This window comes from Phalacrocorax aristotelis, chromosome Z (genome assembly GCF_949628215.1).
Source record: "Phalacrocorax aristotelis chromosome Z, bGulAri2.1, whole genome shotgun sequence".
Classification (NCBI taxonomy): domain Eukaryota; kingdom Metazoa; phylum Chordata; class Aves; order Suliformes; family Phalacrocoracidae; genus Phalacrocorax; species Phalacrocorax aristotelis.
In genome coordinates this window covers 21,839,788-21,862,686 of record NC_134311.1, presented here as the reverse complement: position 1 = coordinate 21,862,686, position 22,899 = coordinate 21,839,788, and the positions used below count along the sequence as shown (strand labels likewise).

Here is a 22,899-nt window from a genome sequence, read left to right as displayed (position 1 = left end):
GTTGGAGACGTTACCTATTATTGTGATTTATTTATTCCTACAACTATTTTTTCTTTATATTTAAAGTTTTTCTAATAAAATATTAACTATGAAACACAATCTATTGCATAAATGTAATGCTTTGTACATAGACTAAATATTCAAAAGAACAACATTTTGTGAACTTTGTGAAGAATATAGTACTGACATGGGTATACTTAAGACACCTGTATATCTTCCTTTAAATAAGTTTAGTTTTTTTCCTGAGAAGTATAAATTCCCAGTGCAAATGACAGTAATTTTGGGACCATCTCTGTATTTTCCAGCCAAACTGCTCAGGAATGTCTCACTATATCCAGAATTGTAAATCCTGAATGATGAGAACGTTCTGGGTTTGTAAGGAAGCCTTCTTGTTATCACATAACTCAGAAGGAAAACAAGTTTTGAAACATCTAGTCCACAACTGAGCCTCAGGTGAATACATATATAGGAATGTTATTCCTCCTGTGCTGTGGATCACCTTTATCCACAGTTCCAACTTGCCTAACATGTCACTTAACTGCACACCAGCAGCATGTGGTGACCTTGGTGCAGACTTTGGCAAAACAGTTTCTGAAAAGATAGCCCAGAGATAAGGGAAGCCAACAAGATTATAGGTATAACACCACACAGAAGCTCTATTAGGTTGGGGTTACTGAATATGAGTATGGTTAGAGGTCTAATGCAGCTTTCTCAAAGCAACAATTTCTCGTTGAGCAAAGATTTTTATTGTTGCTCACCTGCCAAATAAGAGGCAAGCCTTTTGGGATAGCCTATTTAGAAGCCAATGAAACTGAAAAGAAGCCAAAAGAAAGGGAAAAAGGGTCAGCTAAGCAGCTTTGGTCACAAATCGGGTAGCGATCATGTCATATCTGCACAGACCCATGTCTCAGGACTGCCTACTTAAAGAAGAACAGCAAAAACAAAAAAATAAGTGTAGCAAGAAATATCTTCTTTGATTTTGATGTGACACGATCTTACGTTTTTATTTTTGCACATTCCTCGCAGTCGGTGTGGCTGTCCTCAGCTATTTGGGAATTCTAAGATACTGACTACCAAAAACATTTGACAAACTATCAGAAGTCAATGACTTACAGATTTGCACTATTTAGCTTTCTACCAGCTGGGGGGGGAGATTATCTTCTGTGCAGAAGATAAACTAAACCTTCTGCTTCAGCTAATGATCTAAGAAAAGGACCATGTTACAATGTTACCCTCCTCTCTCTACGGAGGATTAGAGTATGATTCTCTGTCGCAGACAAATTTGCTTAACAAAATTAATTCATGACAGAGCTTTACTTAAAAATTCAAATAATTTCTTACATATAGATGACATCTGGGTTCATGAGGACATTTTTAAAAAATGATGTCTTTCAATGTAAATAGTAAAATCACTATGTCTTAAAATATCTTCTGTTCATACCATGGAATTTCCTGCATTCTAAACACAATTTAGGAAAAAATAGTTTTGGTAAAAGTTAGTAACAGTATATTATGACTATATATATATTAAATAGTTTACAGATTAGCAGTGAACCTTTTCAGTGCTCGTTATATATGCAGCATCTATCTAGTCAGAAAAGATTCATTACCTCTGTATGCCATGGAAGCTTCATGATTTTCCCAGTTTAGAAAAATTACTTACAATCTGTCAAAATGTAGTGTGGCATTACCTGAATATGCTTTACAATTACTGTGGTAGAAATCACCACTTTAGACAAGCATTTTGCTACTGCAAACAGCAATTTCTGTCCTTAAATCTTGACTTATAAACAAAACAGCAATGCACGGAACCTGTTGCTGTCTTTCAGCTCAGCTCAATAACTGAACTCATCCTTTGCTGTCAGTCACAAAATTCCACCACCTGCAGGAACTGACTTCAAGTTTTATTGGGAAACACTGTAAAACTCTTCTCGATCAGCACTGTAATCTCAGAGTCAGCATTCTTTACTATAGTTGTGCCTAGAACTACATAATTTCTTTTTCAGAGCCTATGTCATTTATAGCAATTGATATTTTAATAACACGAATCCCACCAGTAAGCCTGTAATGAAGGCCACTTGATATTCTGTTCAGTTAGCTACTCTTAACACATGACCACACTCACTGGTGACTGTATTAGTTGGGAAGGGATATATGTATCTACATACACACAAACACACTTGGAATTTCACAAGAATGGCTTCTCATAAAGCGAATATATTAAGATACTATGTATAGAAATATCAGATCAAAACACTCAAACTAAATATCTGACAAAAAGGTAAAAAAAATTATTAGGTCTGTCCTCCTTTTTGCAGGGGTGGGAAAGAGGAAGAACATGTAATAGTTTGGAATTTATTTATAAACATATGGGTAGCATTATACTCAGTACAATTACCTAGTCTTCCATTAGAATAACTGATAACTGAATCCTATCGGTCCTTATTTGTATATGGCTCAAAAAATCAAAATAAAACAAGGTTTGGATGCAGTAGCATTATTTTTCGTTAGACCTATTTGTATAAGGGAGAAAAAAAAGCTTCAAACAGACCTGAAATAGAAGGAACAAACCTAAACTTAAAGCTGGTTTTGGCTGGGATAGAATTAACTTTATTCAAGGTAGTTTTCAAGGGCTGTTTTGGATTTGTGCTAGAAACTGCTCCTCACTCCACACACCAGTGAGTGGCTGGGGGGGCACAAGGAGCTGGGAGGGGACACAGCCAGGACAGCTGACCCAAACTGGACAAAGGGATATTCCATACCATATGACGTCATGCTCAGCATATAAAGCTGGGGGAAGAAGGAGGAAGGAGGGGACATTCGGAGTGATGGCGTTTGTCTTCCCAAGTAACCGTCCTGTGTGATGAAGCCCTGCTTTCCTGGAGATGGCTGAACACCTGCCTGCCCATGGGGAGCAGTGAATGAATCCCTTGGTTTGCTTTGCTTCTCTGCGTGGCTTTTGCTTTGCCTATCAAACTGTTCTTATCTCAACCCACAAGTTTTCTCACTTTGACTCTTCCAATTCTCAGCACCATCCCACAGCAGGGGAGAGCAAGCAACAGGCCTGGTGGGGCTGAGTTGCTGACTGGGGTTAAACCACAACAAAAGCTTGAGTAAGTTTCTAAGGCTGAAAACAACTATTGTTCTGCTTAATTAGACTTTCATTTATTTTGCCATTTGCAGTACAGATGGCTTATATATATATTTGAACTTTTATATTTCAACTCTATCATGCAGGCCAGCTTACTATCTCTACTACAAGTAGGTGCCAAAAATAGTAATCACTTTTATTGTACGGATGTGTTTTACACTCCCAAGACATGGCCTGTTCTGTAGAATGAATGAAAGATAAATGACTTATGAAAAAAAATGCATGGAAAATTAGCTATGGCATGTATGCAATGATTATGCAATCTTAACACTGTCTCTTTGTAATGCCATATGTAACTGTATGTTATATTTTCCTCAAAGGCCTCTTCACCATTTAGGAGATAGAACAGGTAAGTGAAATGTGTATTATAAATATGGCTTCTGCAAACTAACAAATATTTTAGAGTATAAACAACTGACATTCAGAGGTAAGATACAAACAGATTAGACTAGCATTATCTAAAAGCAGATTATCATAGATAATACACCACAGTTCTACAGAAATGACCCTTGTCAACAAAGATACAGAAATTCACAACCAATTCTTTTATAGATCACAGTACTGTTCTTCCAAGAATCTTTAATAATTGGATTGTCTAGTCGACCTTCATTGACTTTCATTCATCCTGTCTTGCTTGATGTTAGTCTTGCTTTGAAAAAGTAATATAGGATGATGAGGACAGATTTATAAGTTATGCACTAAAGCATTGTGAATGGGAAATACACTGGACTGGAACTAATGGTACAGATTTTGCTCCTATTAAAAAGATCTATGATAAGTGAGATATGGTTTAATCATTTTCTTTTTATGTATTGCAGCCTATTATATATTAATCCCAGTTCAGCACTGTTTTATGGAAATTCAATATTTTGACTATTCTGAAGTAGATTCTGTAAGTATTAGTTTATTTTACATTCTATTCAATAATTGAAGGAGTAAAGAGAAACAGCTCTGAAGCAAAGATTATAATTCAAGAAGAAAGTTTGAAGTACAACAATATAAACCACTTAAATTCCAACTAAAAAGCCTCACAATTAATAAAAACTTACAGAAGCCTAAACAGAAAAAACTGGCAGATAGGAAGATAAATAGTAACTGACACAGAACGAACACCACATTCTCTTATTTGAACAGGTTCACTGCAACGTAAGTCAATCTTAAAATGCATTTTTTCCCTGTAAAATACATAAATACAAGTTTGCAAAATACGTAAAATATTCCTCAGAAGAAAGACAGCATAAACTCTGCCAGAGCAAAATATGCTTTCACGTAAGTAGAGAATCAGTCTGCTATGAACGTAATGTTAAGTAACCACTGCAGAAGTTAGTGCTCACAGTAGAAGAAATCCCTTTTCTCCCAATCCTTTAAGTCTTTAGCTGTCTCAATCAGGCACCAACTTAACCATACTTATTTTTGGGCAGCACAGGAAGAAGGGAAGGGTCAAGGAGGACTTACTAAAATTCAGTTTTAGGTTTGAAAAGAGATAGGCTCACAAAAAACTCAGCGCTAATTCAGTCCTAAAATTTTCTTGCCTTAACTCTGTCTGTAGTTACTATATACTACAGACTAAGGTCTACAAATAACCCACTCAAAGTCTGCCCTGCAATGCTGTGTTTTATACCATGTACTCGAATGACATGCATTTTCCCTTGCCTGTTTTCCTTGAAATCCTTGCATGCCATAACTGACTATAATGTGCAGTTAGGCTAACCTCAGGCACAACTTTTACTTCTTTTTACCAAAATTCATGAAATGCATTCATTTCCGAAGATGCAGGCAAATCACACAGACCAAAGGCATTTATCCTGGCTAACTCAGCTCATCAGCTTTCAAGTGAGCTAAATTACATGCACAAAAATGTAACACATACAAAAAAGTAACAGAAAGCAATGAGATTGCTTGTATACAGAAATATCTATATCTACTGTAAACAAAGGCAGCCAGGCTACCCCTGTTCTATCAGCAGGGAAGATACAAAATATCATTAAATAAAATTTTTTTAAAAATCATAACAATGAAATAGTTTTGAGAGACACTGACTGACTACCTACAGGTATGTGCTTACATAAGGTCTTCCTGCTTAGCTTAAAATTTGCATTGCTACCTCTATACCAAAATACAATCACCAATAGCTTGCCGAGACGCCAGGTAAAAGTTGAATTTATTGCACTTTGTCAAAGGGTGAAGATGGAAATAAAGGCTAGTCATTGCAAAGAATTACGATCAGATGATCCCTCTTTGCCACACAGGGAGAGATGATGTTGTCTCTCTTTTGACTAACGCTTTGTACATTACTTTAACAAAGGGTCAAACTGAGATCACAATATTACACTAGAAGTTCAATACTAGTAAACTTTACACTGTTAAACTAAAACATAGAAACATTTAAAATTACATACACCTTCCCAGTCTAATGAGTAAGAAATTACAAGCAAATTGTTTTCATTTAACCACTTCTGAATCCAAATACAAATTCGATGTAATTTTTGAAGTCATTCCTACAAAAGGCTGCAATACTGAAAGTATTTACTTACAGATTTAATCCTGAGGTTCCACCAAACATGCCACAGCACTCATTAGCATCAGTTCCTAACCTTATTTTAATATTACAATTTACTAGAAATAGATTATACTAGTTGATTGACCCTGAATAAGACCCAACTCCTTTTAAATTAAATGGGATTACATCACAAACTTATCTTACAAACACACACAAATACTGATAAAGGGCTCTTTTGTTCTCCCTCCCCCAGAAAACAAAAGGCAGAAAAGGTAAAAAATGATGTTTAGGCTTAAAAGTTTTATTTTAAACTTAAACTGGGAAAGACTGTTCCTGTTCAATAGTAGTGATACATTGTTTGCTTTCCACAAACATCAACTTAAATTATTTTTGTCACAAAAGCTGTGACAAAGTAATTATTGTTGGCAAAGACACATTTAATTCATGACTCCATACTGCAATTACAGAACATTGACAAAAATCAGGCACAGATAATCTGTCATCATGCTCAAGTTTTCAGGACTCCCAAATATCATTAGTGAACAGCAGCAAGGCAAGGCTCATCTTAACTAACTGCCATTGGACAAACTATATATTTCTTCACATTCAGTAACATATGGATAAATGTAACCACTTGCTCAATCACAACAGAAATTCAACAACTGTCAGGTTTAACTTGCAGTTAATAAGGAAAGATTTAAGAAGTACTGCCAATTTCTAAGAGCAGCCAACATAGAGAAATATAAATATTTCTATTCCTTCATCTTTGAAGGAAACAATTTAACTGAAAAGGAAATTATCCCCATTTTTTAATATATATTTGTAAAGTTTAGGCTAGATTTTCAATCTTTTCAAGTCTGGGTTTATAAGTTTTGATTGGTTTCTTTTCATTATTAAAAAGGTCTTTATACAAAACAAATGTGCAGTCTTTCATAAAATAGAACACTGCTGATTACTAATGGAAGTAAAACTTGTTTCATTATTAACTGAAAGGGATGACTGTTAATCCATCACTTTAAGTGACTTTTTACAAATAAGGAAAACAAACCAAGAATTATCCTACAATATTTTAAGATAAACTTAATATTTAAATGTTAATTTATTTCAGAAATCTGTTTCTTGAAATGGGTCTCACCATTTAAGGTGAAACGTAAACATGAAATACAGAAGGAGAGCCTGTATTGCAAGGTGAACCTTACAATATGAGCTATTCCATCAGAATCAACAATTCACAGCACACCACACTAGTACAGTAAACTAAACCATGGGCTCAGAGGAGGCCTTAGCTGCCTGAAGCAACATCCCAAAATACAGAACCAGTCTGGCAGTACTCCATATGTGCTTGCTGCCTTGTATCTGTGAAGCACTAACTCTGCGGCTGTCTCATTTTGAGATGAGAACATGACATCTGGAGTTTCTACCCTGTGCACCCCTGGCTACCTCAGACCTCACAGGAACATACTCTCTTGATGAGGGTCTGAGCAACACTTACCAGATCCTCACATCTGAGAAGAGGAAAAGATTGAAAAGAATTGCAGAAGTATTGTTTCCTTTATTCTTATACATAAGCTCAGGAGTTAGCATTACTATCTGCCCATGATGTGAGAGGAAGATAGACAAGAGTGTAAGGACTAATGTGAAGAGCTGAAAGGAGTATTTTATTTTATATTATTTTACCAGCTGGACTCATCAACTACATTCCAGCAACATCAACTACTTTAAAATATCACAAGTATTAAAAAAACCTTCACAGTTTTGCAGTATACTCTGTTGAATGTTCAACTTATGGTAATCATAATTCTATCAGGTATGTATTTAGAATACATTTGGATTTAATGTTTCTTCCTTGGTTTTAAGAGGATTGAGCAACTGGCTATACAGAATGGGTGTTCCTGTTTTATCTTGATAGTAGTCCAAACCTATACAAATTCTTACTAAAGCATCTCATAATTTTTAGATACAGAACTATAAGTAGCTCAGTTAAGGGCAGTACAGAGTACTCCTTCCATTTCTGTCACACAGTATCACTGCTTAGTCATATTCTCTTCTCTTGATAGCTGTGCCATCAGTAACAACAGGTTAGTTCCTTCTCCTATTTCGATCTATTTTATCCCCTGAATTAATTAATAAACAAAGCAACACACTTGGAACACATTAAGTTTGAAATAATAAATACAGACAACAACTATCTTCAAATGAGTTTAAACGTCTGGGTTAGAAAACAGATCTCAGTTCTCAATATAAATTATCTCTGATTCCCATTAACTCACAATTTAATAAAGTACAGTTTGAATGTAGTTATATTGAACAAGGCTATCAGCACACCCTAATTTGTTTGTTGCAAAATGCAAATAAAATTGTTAAAACAATTCTTCAGCTTATAAAATATTGCCCTCCTAGCAAAAGAGAAAAATTTATTATCAAAATGTGTTTACTCTGGATTAGCAAAACACTATTTCCAAAATAAAACTCTACATCTTTTAAACAGCATATATGCATAACCTGATAACCACTCACATTTCAGAAAAAAAACCAAACCACCAACCACACACACACAAAAAAACCTACTTAGACAAATAGTGCCACTATATTACAAAATATGTAGTGAGAACAAAGCATCAGGAATATTGTATATTCACAAAAGGTTATGGTAAAGGTAAGCATTGCTCAGCATATTATGCACTCCTCTTTTTAAAAATAATTCATAAGAATTAAAAATAATATCCTGCCCATCCTTTTTTAGTCATAATACTGAATCAAAAAGACTGATGTGTCCACATGCTAAGAAATATTTAAAGCTTTTTCATTTAGTATCATTCTGAATAAAAAGGAAATACTTCCATGTAACTGCAAAATAGGTCCACGGTTTATTGGTCTAGCCACTTAATCTCTCCTTCTTGTGTAAGTAGTGTATGAATCAAATATTTATCCTTTTTGTGACAGATGACGACTTTGCATTATCTCCCTTTTTAAAGCCCCCACAGCTATACAAGCATATTTCCTATTCAGTTTCATTTCGTTCATTAATCTGGTTATCTTCTGAAGGCCTCCTAACAGCTCAAATAAACCCCTTCAGTTTTCCTGGTCAAGAATCTGACAAATCCATACTCCATTCATTAAAGGAACCATCATGATCATAGCATACGCTTGCTCTGTTGTCAGATCATTGTCATGGGCAAAACTAATCTATTATTTCCTCAATATTTTTATTTCAGGTAAGAAACTTAAATACCAGCTTAGGCAACACTCTCACTGCTAGCCCACTACACCAACTCAAAAATAGTTGTTTCTGACAGATTTTCACGTACTAAGACTGTTGTATTATATTGTCCTGTATTAAAGCAACAGAGCAGAATGAACATACTGTAACTCTCCTTCTACCAAAACCTACTATATGCATCATTGTGGTATACTGTAAGGGTAAGTACTTGCCAGATGCTTCACTACGTCTAAAGAAGTTTCCTCAGTGGAACAAAGCGATAATCAAACTGAAGCAAGCCAAAACACTGATAAAAAGAGTGATTTTATTCTAACCAAACCCTCAAATCCCTCCATCTTGCCAGCACATAAACATATTCCTAGTACGTAATGCAATCAGTAATACAGGCTTGTAACACCTACATAGCATTAATATGTATGACAGTGGTAACACAGGCATTGTAACCTCTAAGGCTAATAGGCACACAAAGACAGCAAACATCTGGTATTTATTCATGCCTACAAAATCATCCAGAAATCTGAAGAGGAAAAATATGATATAACGCTTGGTAGGTATCACACGTTTATTTTAAGAGATAGTAAACATGACTGAAAAGGTAATCTTCTAAAATAATGTGAACATTTTCTGTCAAAAAAAAATTAGACACTTAGAACACTTAGTACAACTAGAAAACGACACAATTCCAGTTCAAATATTTTCTTCAATTTTCGGAGACACCATGTAATTTTAGTGAGCCAGGAAACTCAAGCAGAAGTTGTGAATGTGATGTAATGTGTACACACAGTACAGCCTACACCATAAAAACCACTACAGAAATCACCACATTTGAATCTGTTTTTCATGTAACTATGTTTTTTTAAGCTAAATCTACTCATACCAGCCGTACATAAAACTACACAACTAAAAGTATGACATCACAAAGCTGATATCATCAACTGTAACAAATAGGTAAGGCTGCCAGCAGCAAATATATACAGATTGCTACTGCAGACACTGAAAGGGGACACAAATACCAAAATCTTTCTTGTAACCCACCTTCAAGACATTTCCATCCTGACATTCTGTACACAGTATTTACAGATACATCACCTCCTCCTCCTCTTTCACAAGCATAGAAAGACAAGATTTCCCAAAATTTTCCAGAATAGGTCACAGGTGCAGAAGTGTTGCCTGCCCAATCCAGCCAAATAAATTTCATCCAGGAAACCATTCAATCCTGGTGATGGGGATTCTATCTGAGGCATACGGTCATCATATGTTGCAAATAATGGGATAAAGACACGTATTAAGGGAGGGAAGGAAAAAGTCTTCTGTTGTAAATTACACTCTTCAACATGAAGCATGGGCTCCTTAACTGGTGAAAGGTCTTCCATGTCACATAGGAGACAGGAGACAAAATAAAATGAGAAAATTTCCTACATATTGCAATAAATACAAGTTAAGACAGCAGAAGAACTATGATTACAACTGCGTAGGTCAAAGAAAGTAATTTCATAATTAAGTGCTCTTCCTCTTCCATACTTTAATAACTTTACTCCACAAGGGGAAATGGCAGAAGGTATTTTATTGAAAAACATTAAATGACTCTGTACGTAATATCTAAAACCAACATTCTATAGCAAAGCTCAGAAAAGAATACAAATCATTTAATGGACATTACCATTCCATGGGATACCACAAGAGCTTCTTAGAATAGTTACTTCTTGCTTGAACAAATTTATGTATCAGTCTTCCTGGGTAGCACACATTATACAATATATGCCATTATGCTTAAAATAAACAACACAGAATGTAACTCAAATTGCAGATACAAACAAGGTTGCCAGCTGAATTTATTTTAATGCATCTCTTAGGGAGGGCAGAGAACTTAATTTTAACCAGCCTTGCAAACTTCCTTCTGATACTGTAAGGTGTTAAAATAAAATTACATTCTCTTTGAGAAGTCCTTCTAAAAAGAAAAAAAAGATTAACTATGTGTTCAGGAAAAAAGTTTCTTGTAATACAGGTTAATCGACATGGTATTATCTTTATTATCGGCTAACAGAGAGGATATGAGGTATTCAGTAGTAATGGTTACTCATCCTGCTCAATCTGAGTACTAGAAGTCTTCAAGTTTCATTAACGAAAAGTCTAGAATATTCCATACTATTCCAAGCCTACAAAAAACAGGTAAAGCCAGAATCCAAATCCTAACTGGAGCAGATTTTTTTTTTTCAAAGCACCTCTATTCAGAACAGATAGGAATCACAAGTTCAGATGAACTCAGGAAACGTAGGATGAGCTTAAAGTCAGTGAAAGTGAGACACATTGCATAGAAATCGAAATGTTTTTGGTTTGATTTATAAATTATCTCCACACAACAGAACTACCATTAAAAGGAAACACTTTGTAAGAAGAAGCAACCAGAAGAGATGTTTTCCTTGTATCTTTTCCCTTAGTGAACTGTATGCATTAGAAATAATTTAAAATAAATTACTGTTAGAACAGTCTGGTCAAGTACTACCACCAATCCACATATTATACTAATCTGAAGCAGAATCAGCCTTAAATCATGAAGCAGTTAAAATCTCGAAATGTGTCAGACACGATGAAAAGACTAATAGGAAGAGGATGTGATTTAATATAGATCTCTAAGTTCACACTTGCATGAAATATTTTTGTTTTCATGCTTTCTGATCTACTCAGCACTACAATCAGGGGACATATGGTCTGCTCAGCAAAAACACTAGCGTAACAGGCTGGACATCATGATTTTCTTAGCAGCAGCTTTAGTCTTGTCCCTACATTTGTGATTTGATATAGAGTTTTCTGAGAAATTTTGTCATAAGTAGTAAACATGCGACACCCTGTGAGTTATTACGTGAATGGTACTGGCCTACAATGAAAAGCGGCAGGAAAATTAGTCATTAAAATGGTAATCTTCAGCATTCACTACTGTGATTGACTGCTTCATTACAATCACAGTTTGATATCAGCAGTAACTGGTAGGAACGACCTCCAAACATAGCAACAATAACAAAAATTATAACAGCAGAAATAGAGCTTTAATATGCATATACATGAGGACTCAGATGCAAATACACAGTGTGGATCAAAAAAGTTAAAAGAAAACCTGATATTCCACAGGATACATATACACATTCTCACATGCACTTCAGTGGAAATCTAATTGATAGATTTTAGCAAATAATCCCTCTAGTCCAGAAAAGAAAACTCTTAAGTGGCAGTTCTGCACATTCTATGCTTTACTTCTTATACAACTTTTTTTTTGTTCAGTTAATAATAGTACACTATTATATCTTGTGACAATAAATTGGAAATATTAAAATAGAAACAGAGCTGTATTTTTCTTAATGTTTGCACTAAAAAACCCAAACAAAAACCCCCAAAAATCCTAAAACTTTTGCTTTGTCCAAATCACAATAGCAACAAAAACCAATTACCTCCAAAATGCATCAAAGAAATGGTATTTAGAACTGGTAACAGATAATCTCCCGAAATTCTTCATAACACACCTGCTTCTTTAATTTTTTTTCTAAACACACTTTTGCGCCAAGTAACTTGTAAAAACAAAAGTGGGGGGATTTTTGTTTTGCTATTTTGTTCTCAAATACTTAAAGCAGTCTTGATTTTTTTTCCTTTCTGAAAGCTGGGCGAACAAGGAAGTCATCAGTGTTATTTGGTAAGAATACCATACGTACAGTAGTCTACCTGGCTGGTATCATTTACGTCACTAATATTGATCTATCGGAGTTAAGTCTGAAGAGGCCATCTGGACACAGACAGCAAAAGAAATTGAGAATATGTAAAAATAAGCACAAATAAATTGTAGTCAGGGAGGCACTTAAACGTATTAATGATAGCCATTTACCTTTTTGTGACCTGGATTAAATAATTTTACATTTCCAAGGCCATAGACAAAAATAGGAAGACGAATCATCTCATAAGGGCCCTCAACTGACACAGTAGGAATTGAAGGAGCAGGAATCTACAGCTCCAAGAGAAGCACAAAAATATAGAAACTAGACATTAAGGATGTTTCTCTCTGTCATATACCAAGGCAGAACTTGAAACTGGTCCAGTAAATTATGGCTGAGACATTAAAAAAAAAAATGTATTAGGAGCATGTAGGTGATGTGAGTGTGAATATAGGCTGGATTTGATTTTTTATCCTTACATGTTGTCTAAAGGCATATGCAAGACCTGTTCAGATTATTTCAATCTACCACTGCATATATGCATTCAAGAACAGCATCTTGCTGATGGGAAATACAAGTGGGACTACTACAGTAGTTATGACTGGAAGCGGCTACAATCCTGATTAAGCCTGGTGCAGAACCAGACCTCCATGCAGGCAGGCTGAAACAGGAGAACCTGTCATCACGTGCATCCACAACCTGAGGGCTGACAGGCTTGTGTGAATCCCTGTATGCTGTGTGATAATGGCAGGACCAGCACAAGAGGGTGCTGAAGTTCAGCAATTCAGAAAGAAGGGAGCAAAGAGCAGGAGCAGAAGTGAAGAACAACACCTGCTTGCTCTTCCCAGAATTCAGCTCATTCAGAAAATAGGGACCACAACTGTTGCTAGTCTTTAGACCATCACAGAGAAGGAAAGGGGAAAAAAAACCAAAACAAACCCTAAATTAAAAGTAAGAAACAAGCAAGCAGGCAGAAAGGAGGAAAAAAATCTTATCTTGACAGTTCTTCAGCTTTTCTTATCTTATTTACTAAATCACTAAGTCAGTATGCCTTGATTTAACCCTGGTAGGCAGCTAAGCACCACTCAGCCACTCACTTAATCCCTCACCCAGTGGGACGGGAGAGAGAATCAGAACAGTAAAAGTGAGAAAACTCATGGGCTGAGTAAAGACAGTTTAACAGTTTGTTTTGTGTTTTGTTTGGGTGGTTTTTTTTTTTAAAAAAAAGGGGGAAACAAAACAATTGGGGGGTGGGGGAGGGAATAAACCAAGAAAAATAGTCAATGGAATGGGAAAAAATCCACCACCAAATCCAAAACAATTGCTCACAACCAACGGACTGATGTCCAGCCAGTCCCCGAGCAGTGGCAGCCTGGCCAACCTCCTTAGTTTTATTACTGAACATGACACCATATGGTATGGGATATCCCTTAGGTCAGTTTGGGTCAGCTGTCCTGGCTGTGTCCCCTCCCAGCTCCTTGTGCCCCCCAGCCACTCACTGGTGGGGTGGGGTGAAAAGCAGAAAAGGCCTTGACTCTGTGTGAGCACTTCTCAGCAGTAACTAAAATATCCCTGAATTATCAACACTGCTTTCAGAAAAAAAATCCAAGCCATAGCCCCATACTAGCTACTGTGAAGAAACTGAACTCTACCCCAGCCAAAACCAGTACACAGTATTATGACAAATTCTTTTTAAGAAAGTCAAAGCTTAAAAAAAACAAACAAAAAAACCCCACACAAATACACAAAACCCAAAACCACCACAAAATGAACACACCTTCAAAGAAATAAACCCAATTCTGGATAGACACAAAGTATTTTTTTCTAGGCAAGCTAGTCAAAAAGTTTTTTTTGAAAGAAATAACACATTTTTTTCTTGATCTTTCTAATCTTTGCCAATATAACACCCTTCACCTTTACCCACCCTCCCCTATTGGTAAATATGACAATTACAAGCAGGAAAGTAATTTTTTATGCCAGAGCTGTAAAACAAGCTATATAAATCGATAGGGGAAGACGAGCCATTACCTTACTGAAAAACACACAAACTATTGCCAGCCTCCTAAATTGTGATCAATTCCTTCACAAATCAGCTGCAATTTTGTGAAAAGAGCAAACTATACAATATCCAATGCTTTGCATAATCAATGCATCTTCAACACCTCCAGCTTTTGGCAAAGCAATCAATTAGGTCAGCTCTCAAATAACCATCAGTAGCACCCAAGTACACTGCTTAATGACTTCCAGTTGTACTGCATCAGCTATTTTTTTTTTTTGGAGGGGAAAAGTGAGGGGACACATGGGATGGGGAAAGCAAGAGAGACAGAGACAGCAAGAATGAAGTTCTCCCTACCCCTAAGTATAAACAGGAGAACAATTATGTTGTTTCTATTCCCAGTGTAATATCTGGAAAGGTGTTAAATTTATTTTTGTTTCATGTCTTTCTCCATCCTTATCTCATCCCCATCTCTCATCCCTATCCCTTACTCTCCCATCCTCATACACCTGCTGAACCAGCAGAATATAAACGACTGCTCAGGCCTCTTCAGGCTCTCCTTGGCAGCCTCTTCCTTCAGAAAAACCACAATGACCAGCCGGACAATCATAAAAATTATCTCCTACCGTGTTCCTTTATCCTTGGACAGTTGGACCCTTAGCTAGCTCAGTCTCATTACCTTGAAATGAGACTTGCAGAGCCAGTGTCTGTCTGTGCAAACTCATTAACTCAATTCCTCTTCTTCTGACCTCCTTAGTATAATTTGTTCAAACAATTACCAGAATAAACTTTAAGGAAAGAAAAAGGATGCAGAGGTAAATGTAGAATTCAAACCACACATTTACCACATTAACGGTACTGTCAACTTAGCATCTGTATTTTTTACAGTTGTTTGGGGGAGTTTTCTTGGATGAAGAAAACGCAGCAACAATTTATATGAGTAATGTCCTTCACAGACTATCACAAAATAAGTTATTAAACTGAGGAAGGCGGCAATCAATATAACAATTAGAAGACAGGAAAGGAACTGGTTAAGATGGAGATAGCAATGAACTGGATTGCAAGGAGAATAATTGAGCTGGGTGGGGTGAACAGCAGAGTTTGTAAAATAACAATCTTGAGATAGGTATTAAATAGTTTTATTAAGAAGAATGTACAATTCCCAAAAAGCAGAATGCCATGAACTTTGCTGATAAAGTTTAGAGTACAATCAGCACAGATGAGAATAACACACCTGTTCACGAAGAACAGGATGAGTTTGAAGACTGGAGTAAAGCAAATAGGATGAAACTGAAGAGCATTATGTACAAAGTCATTAGAACTTCTGTTACAAACTCAGCTCTTATCGGCTAGAAACGCATCAGAGAAGAAAACACTGGGTATACTATCTGTTACAGATTAGCACCACAAGCACCAATTTAGATGCAGCCATGCAAAAGAAACTGCCCTATAACATATCAGGCAAGGTTTTCCTACAACAGAGAAGGAACACCATTCTGCAAGGCATTCAGTGAAAGTATGTAACAGAAGTTCTCTGCAACTCTGTTCACTCATATTTGGACCAGACAAAGGTAAAGAGGTACCAAAATCATGGAATGGAAGCAAATGGAAACTTCAGAACAGCACAGAGTTTATCAAAGATAAAGCCAGGATCTGATTTCTCCCCGAGATATACCAGGAGGTGAGAACATAATTATCTTAGCTAAGGACAATTATAATCACAAATCTTATGTGGAAAGACTGGTAACAAATAAAGACTAGGAATTCAAATGAAGTTTCAAATTTCACAGCATTTCAACTTCTCAGTATTAATAGCGTAAGCAATTTAACTATTTTTTTGATCAAAACAGATATACTTCCAAACAGCACTTAATCATGTGATTAGGTATGCTAGCAAGCAATGGGAGTCCCTGATGCAATAGGTCTCTCTTCCATGTTTCCATATATTCCTTACACTAGTTAAATAAACAGCCAAGTCTCATAGACTTTAGGAACCTCAAGATTAAACGAGAAATTCCAAGGAGTCTGGACTACATGGCAGAATTCAATGAACATTACTACACAGGAAAATTTTGGAACAGTGTTGTTCCCACTGAATCAGCAGTATAGTAGTCAGAACATAAAAACATAACTGTAATCATGGCTGCCAGCAGATTTGCTTAGTGATTTTTTTACTCTTCTCAATGACTTAAAATGCCAAATAGGTCTCCAGTTCATGATGACAAATCCTTCCAAAAGCATATCCGTTTCAAAGATAAAAGCAGAAGTAAAAAGAAAAAAAAACCAAACCAAAACCAACACCACCCAACTGGCTAGGACTCTCATCCAGCAGAGAGACTATATACATATATATTAGTCAGTAACCAGCAGAAAAAATTTGTTTCAGTAGTATATGTGTATTGTTGGGGGAGTACCAAATCTGATATCTCCCCAAAATGCATATGAGACAACATCAAAAGCTTATTGGATAAATGTTTTCAAAGGACTGCTATAAGAAAATACTTTGCTTTCTGAAGGATAAGGACAATATCCTTGCTACATATTGAAAAACTTATATTACCAAAATTAGAATTGCATCTATATTAGTAAACTTCTTGTGTTTTCAATTGTGGGTTTTAATTTCATGAGATCTTATCTAAGGGATGCACATTTGTTTTGTTTCCACATGCTTCAAAGTCTGGTGGTAATTTTCTTGCGAGAAATAGATCCAGTAAGTGCCCTGTGCAAATATACTTAACCCAAGGCCCACGGAATCTGCTTTAGTGGGGTAAAGGCATCTAACAGGGACTGGAAAGACAGGAAGACTTAATACCTGACAGTGACTGTCACTAAAATGGCTGTTTTCCCCCAAAGTGAGAACTGTTAGCCTGAAAATGTGCCCTACACAAACAGGAAAAAGCAACTGCCTCATTTTGCAGCTGTTTTTATTTCCTATCTCATTGCTTCACTGCACTGCAAGAACCCCAGGGAACTGGTCATGCAGTTTATTCAAAGCACTCTTGTTACTGTAAGAATATGAAAACAATATCCCAGCTTCACTATGAAATGACCTTGCTGATCTGTATAACATTTGTCAGAGACTAATAAAATTTGTAAAGATACTTGCTGATATGATTGATTGCATTCTTCACTGCTCCAGTTACCTCAAAGTAAATTGCCTGTCATTATAATGATGACTTTTCTAAGTGCAGTTTCTTAATTTTTTCCTCAGTCTTTCAAGAGCAATCTCACAATAGATTAAAAGTGTTTATGGATCAATAACGTGCAAGAATAAAATACTGCATTCTAACAAGTATTTTTAATCTTCTTGCTTATAAGGTGCTGTGACAGAGCGTTAGCAGAGAATGTAATTTCTAAGTAACAGAAAATAATATCCAAACCTAGTTTGCACATATCCAGCACCATCCTACAGATTCTGAATAGTACTAGATGCTGGTGATTCATGGTTGTCCCAGTTGACAAAAAAGTGAAAATATTAATAAAGAAATTGTAATCAACACATATATTCTAGACATACCTGATCACAGTCTGTCCTGCTAAGGTACTCAAGTGTGCATGACCTGCTTTTCCCTGACACTGTATCACATGGTACCATGATAACCAGAAAGGCTTTGAAAGGAGACAGAAAAGATTCAGAGCATTTACTCATTTGAGGTCCAGGCATGATAAAATGTCTGTATTACTTTTGGTCTCTGAAAACGGCACATCTTAATTCATATGAGAACCCAGTTAACCAGGTAATGCTGACAGTGTACTTTAGGATAGGGTACTTGGGAAGCAACTGTATCTCTCTACAAAGAACAGTAAATGTTCTGCATAGATGAGAAAGCTTTCTCATTCACAGCCAGGTGCACCAATGTCACAGGTCTAGATGCTCTTAAAGGAACTCTCCTCCATAATTCACAAAGGCAAAGTTGAAAGAATTGCCAGGGAAGAGGAAATTTCTCTGTAGATCAACTTTGTTCACTAAGAATTCAGCCAAAAAGAAGGCAGCCTCCAAGGGGAACTCACAGTTAGAGAGGTTCCAGCTCCAAATGAGAATTACTGATTTGTACCACCTACAGAGACTGCAAAAGATGGCACACTAAATTGTTGCAAGCAAAACTGGCTGTGGTGGGCTGACCTTGGCTGGCTGCCAGACACCCACCCAGCCACATCCTCTCCTCAACAGGACAGAGGGGAAAATAAGAAGGAAAAGCTAATGGGTCAAGGTAAAGAGATCACTCACCGATTACTGTCACAGCATAAACTGACTTGACTCCTCCTACCTCCTCCCCTCCCTGAGGAGTGCAGGGGCATGTGGAATGGGGGCTGGGATCAGTCCATAACAGCTCCTCTCCACTACTCCTTCCTCCTCACACCCTTCCCCTGCTCCAATGTGGGGTCTCCCCTGCAGGATGAAGTCCTTGATGAACTTCTCCAACATAGGTCCGTTCCACTGGTGCTGTCCTTTAGGAACAGACTGCTCCACTATGTGTCCCAGACAGGCCATAGTTCCTCCCAGAAAACGTGCTCGTGTCTGGGCTCCCCTCGACAGGCCAAAGCTCAAGGAGCCTGCTCTGATACATGCTCTCCATGGCTGCAGCTTCCTTCAGGGCATCTCCACAGGCTGCACTATAGAAGTGTGCTCCACCATAGTCTTCTCCAGGGGCTGGCAGGGGAATCTTTGCTCTGGCACCTGGAGCACCTCCTCTCCTCGTCCTCCAATGACCTTGGTGTCTGCAGGGATGTTTCTCACAGTTTTTCCTCACTCCCCTCTCACATTCTGAAGTGCAGCACTTTTTTCCCCTTTCTTAAATACACTTTCCCAGAGGTGCTGCCACCTTGGCTGAGGGGCTCAGCCATGCCCTGTGGTGGGTCCACTGGTGCTGGCTGTGTCCCACATGGGGCAGCCCTGGGCTCTCCTCCAGAGGCTGCCCTGCAGCCACCGCTGCCAGCACCTCACCAGAGACACCCATGACACTGACCAATTAACAAAAAATAAAACCCGTCAGAAAAAAAAAAGTGAACTGGTTGGGACTTGACTAGGTAGGAGCAAGGTAAAGAGACTATATAATGTATCTGAACATGGCAACTTGATGTAGACTTAACAGTGACTACTTCTAAATTACAGCTTCTCATTACCTTGGACTCCAGAAAGTCAAGGTTCAAACTCATGCCCTAGCACATACTTTTGCATTCTAATACACAAAAACATTTTATGGCAAAGTTTTATTTATAGGCTCATATTGCTTATGGGAAAAATAAGGGAATACCTTATTTAGGTAATAACAGGATTTATAAATGTATAAGCCTAGAATATGGTATATATAATGCATTACATATTGTACCTACATATAAAATATTATATATTAATCCTATAATGTGTAAATGCAACATAAATACAGGATTATATATATTATAAATATACATAAATATAATAGGAATTATGTAGCTTCTACTTTTATTGGCCAATCCCCACAGTTTTTACTAAAAGTGCACAATTATCCCATTACACAGACAGATTCAACTGCTTCCGGTCACAGACATGATCTGAAGCAATGTCACGAAGACTGCAAATCTCTTTAAACCCACTCTCTTGCTTTTACTACTGGATCACTGGTTTAGCTTTAAACACCTCTCAGTTCACAGCATCCTACTCATTAATATTTTCAACTATAAAGTATAATTTCACATACTTCCATTAGGCTACTCTAAAGGTTAAAGCAGTATCTTCAGAAGCTAAACTACAAGAAGAAGAAAGTGGAGTTACATGCAAAACTATGAACAACTATGAAAACCTCTCCAGTATTAAAAACACCTGGTCTTTTAAGGTGGTAATAATTTTTCACTTACTTTTCAATACATCTTACCTCTCCCCCTTTAGCAGTTCTGAATACCTGGATATATGAAGCTACATAACGCATTGCAAAGCTTTATATAAAACTATACACAAAACCTCAGCCTAACACTTGTGCTACTACATAACAACACCTTGACCTATATAAATACATTATATACACTTCATTACAAAATACATCATATATATAGGCGCATTAGCCAAGGAATACACACATCTTCAGAGATATCAGCATACAGTATGAGGGATGTTTTGCTTTGTATTAATTTTCCAAAGCCAACTTCCTCAAAGAATCCCACTCTTTCAAGGGGATCACAATTTTGAGGAACCTGCTGGCTCCACCCATTCTGTGTGGAACGGCTCTACAAAGAAACCTCAGCAGGCACAAAGACTGGTGAACTGTTCAGTTTTGTTCTAGCCTGTGCTTCACAAAAATCTGTATCTAATTTGATTATACAAAAATAACAAAGTGAAAACACATTTACTATAAATACATCATTGCTGGTTTGCTCAACATTTTTGAAGATCAAGTCACTTACCGTTGTGAATTTTGTCCTACTTGTGTTGCTTTGTACCAGCTTAACTCATTGTTTCCCTCCGTGTTTACACCTTTCAAGTGCTTGCACATAACTGGTATGACTAAAAATTTGAAGCTCAAAGGCACAAATAGTTAAAAGAATTAGTACTGCACTGACATTATCTACGTAAGACCCTATTGCACTGTGCCTGCTAAAACTGTAACCAGATCGTTCAGAAAACTGATAATTTTCTGATTACTGGGATTCATCAACATCAGTGATAATTTTGAAATGACTTTAAAAAAACCCACTATTCTCCTCCTGTAATTAGATTTGAATGGATACCCAAATACATGCTTTTCACAAAAACATGAGAAATCCTCTCTTTGGAAAGACACTGTTGTAAACAAATCAATCATACCTCCTGTCACTACTGCAGAGACAAGGTGGAGTAACACAGACCTCTCCTCTTACTTGCAAAACTTACACCAAAAGACATGCTACAGCCTCAGGGAAGGACAGAACTACTTTCCCCTCATCATTAACCAACAGTGAGGAACTAGAAATAACATCCAAGCCTTTGTTTTGAAAGAAGGCACCATTTCTTCCCATTGTTCTTAAAAATCAGCTGGAAGAGTTTATGTTATAAGCTTACAGGGATTTTCTTCCAAAATTTCCACTAGTATATAATTTTCTTAGGCAATGGAAGAGTGCATCACAGAGTTCTGAAGAGCTTCTGAATTCAGATGAAGTTAATTTAGAGCCTCCTCTCAAAAGTGCCAAATTGTTTCTGGGAAACAAAATGTTTTGTACCCAAAACATGTATCAGTGTTTTGTACTAAGCTTTGTACCTATTCATGTTTTGAACACAACCTTCTCACACATGGAAAAATACAAACATCGTTAAGAAACATCTTTCTTTAGTGGCATTGCTTTCTGCTTCCCCATATGCAGCCTTTCAGTACCTAATGAGGGCTTATAAGAAAGATGGGGACAGACATTTAGCAGGGCCTGTTATGACAGGACAAGGTGCAATGGTTTTAAACTGAAAGAGGGTAGATTCAGGCTAGGTATAAGGAAGAAATTTTTTACTAACACTGGAACAGGTTGCCTAGAGAGGTGGTAGATGCCCCACCCCAGAAACATTCAAGGTTGGACAGGGCTCTGAGCAGCCCAATCTAGGTGAAGATGTCCCTGCTCACTGCAGGGGGGTTGGACTAGATGGCCTCTGAAGGTCCCTTCCAACCCAAAGCATTCTATGATTCTAGGATCTCCTCATAACAAAGTGCCTAAATAACTGAGGCTACACTGTTGTCAAGTATTTTCCTAAACTGAAAAAGTATTAACGTTATTAGTAATGATACTAGTCACCTTAGTAAAATAAATTCCAACCATTAAGGCCTCTATATTATGCTTGACATGGATGACAGCAAAGAAGTGAAATAATTATTGCTTAACGAAACAACATGTTCTCAAAGTTATAATAAAGCCCAATAATTTCTGTAACTCCAGTTCTTAAATTTAACTGATGATTTCCTATGTTTCAGAAGTGTTCTTCAGTCATTCCCTCTTAATCCACTAATGCTTAGACTCCTGAGAAGCTTTTAAAGGGTGACTGTAAAAACATTCTTTTGGTAATCCAAATGGACTACATCAACCAAAACATCTTTTCTATGAATTTTAATCCCTTAAAAATAATTCTCTTTAAACACTCTTCCCAAATGGATCTTACTCAAGTGTCCACAAATTCTACTTTCTATTATTGCTTCAGCTACTTTGTCCAGTGCATTTGCATTGCTTGCTGTCCAGTAATTCCCTGGCTCATGGAGAGAAATATTAAAACAACAAACAAGTAAAATGCCTAATGTCAGATTTTTCATCCTACAGTCCTCAGGAGATAAGCCAGCCCTAAGCAAGAGATCATACATGTCCATTGGTAATTCAGACATTTTATGCTTCAGCTCCGTAAGAACTCTG

The 22,899-nt window shown here is 36.9% G+C and overlaps 1 protein-coding gene across 1 annotated transcript in view; it reads right to left on the bottom strand.

Moving 5' to 3' along the window:
* The window catches only part of FBXL17 (F-box and leucine rich repeat protein 17), a 293,836-nt gene that overhangs the window by 209,354 nt on the left and 61,583 nt on the right, over positions 1-22,899 (bottom strand). The gene's annotated exons all lie outside the window — the stretch shown is intronic.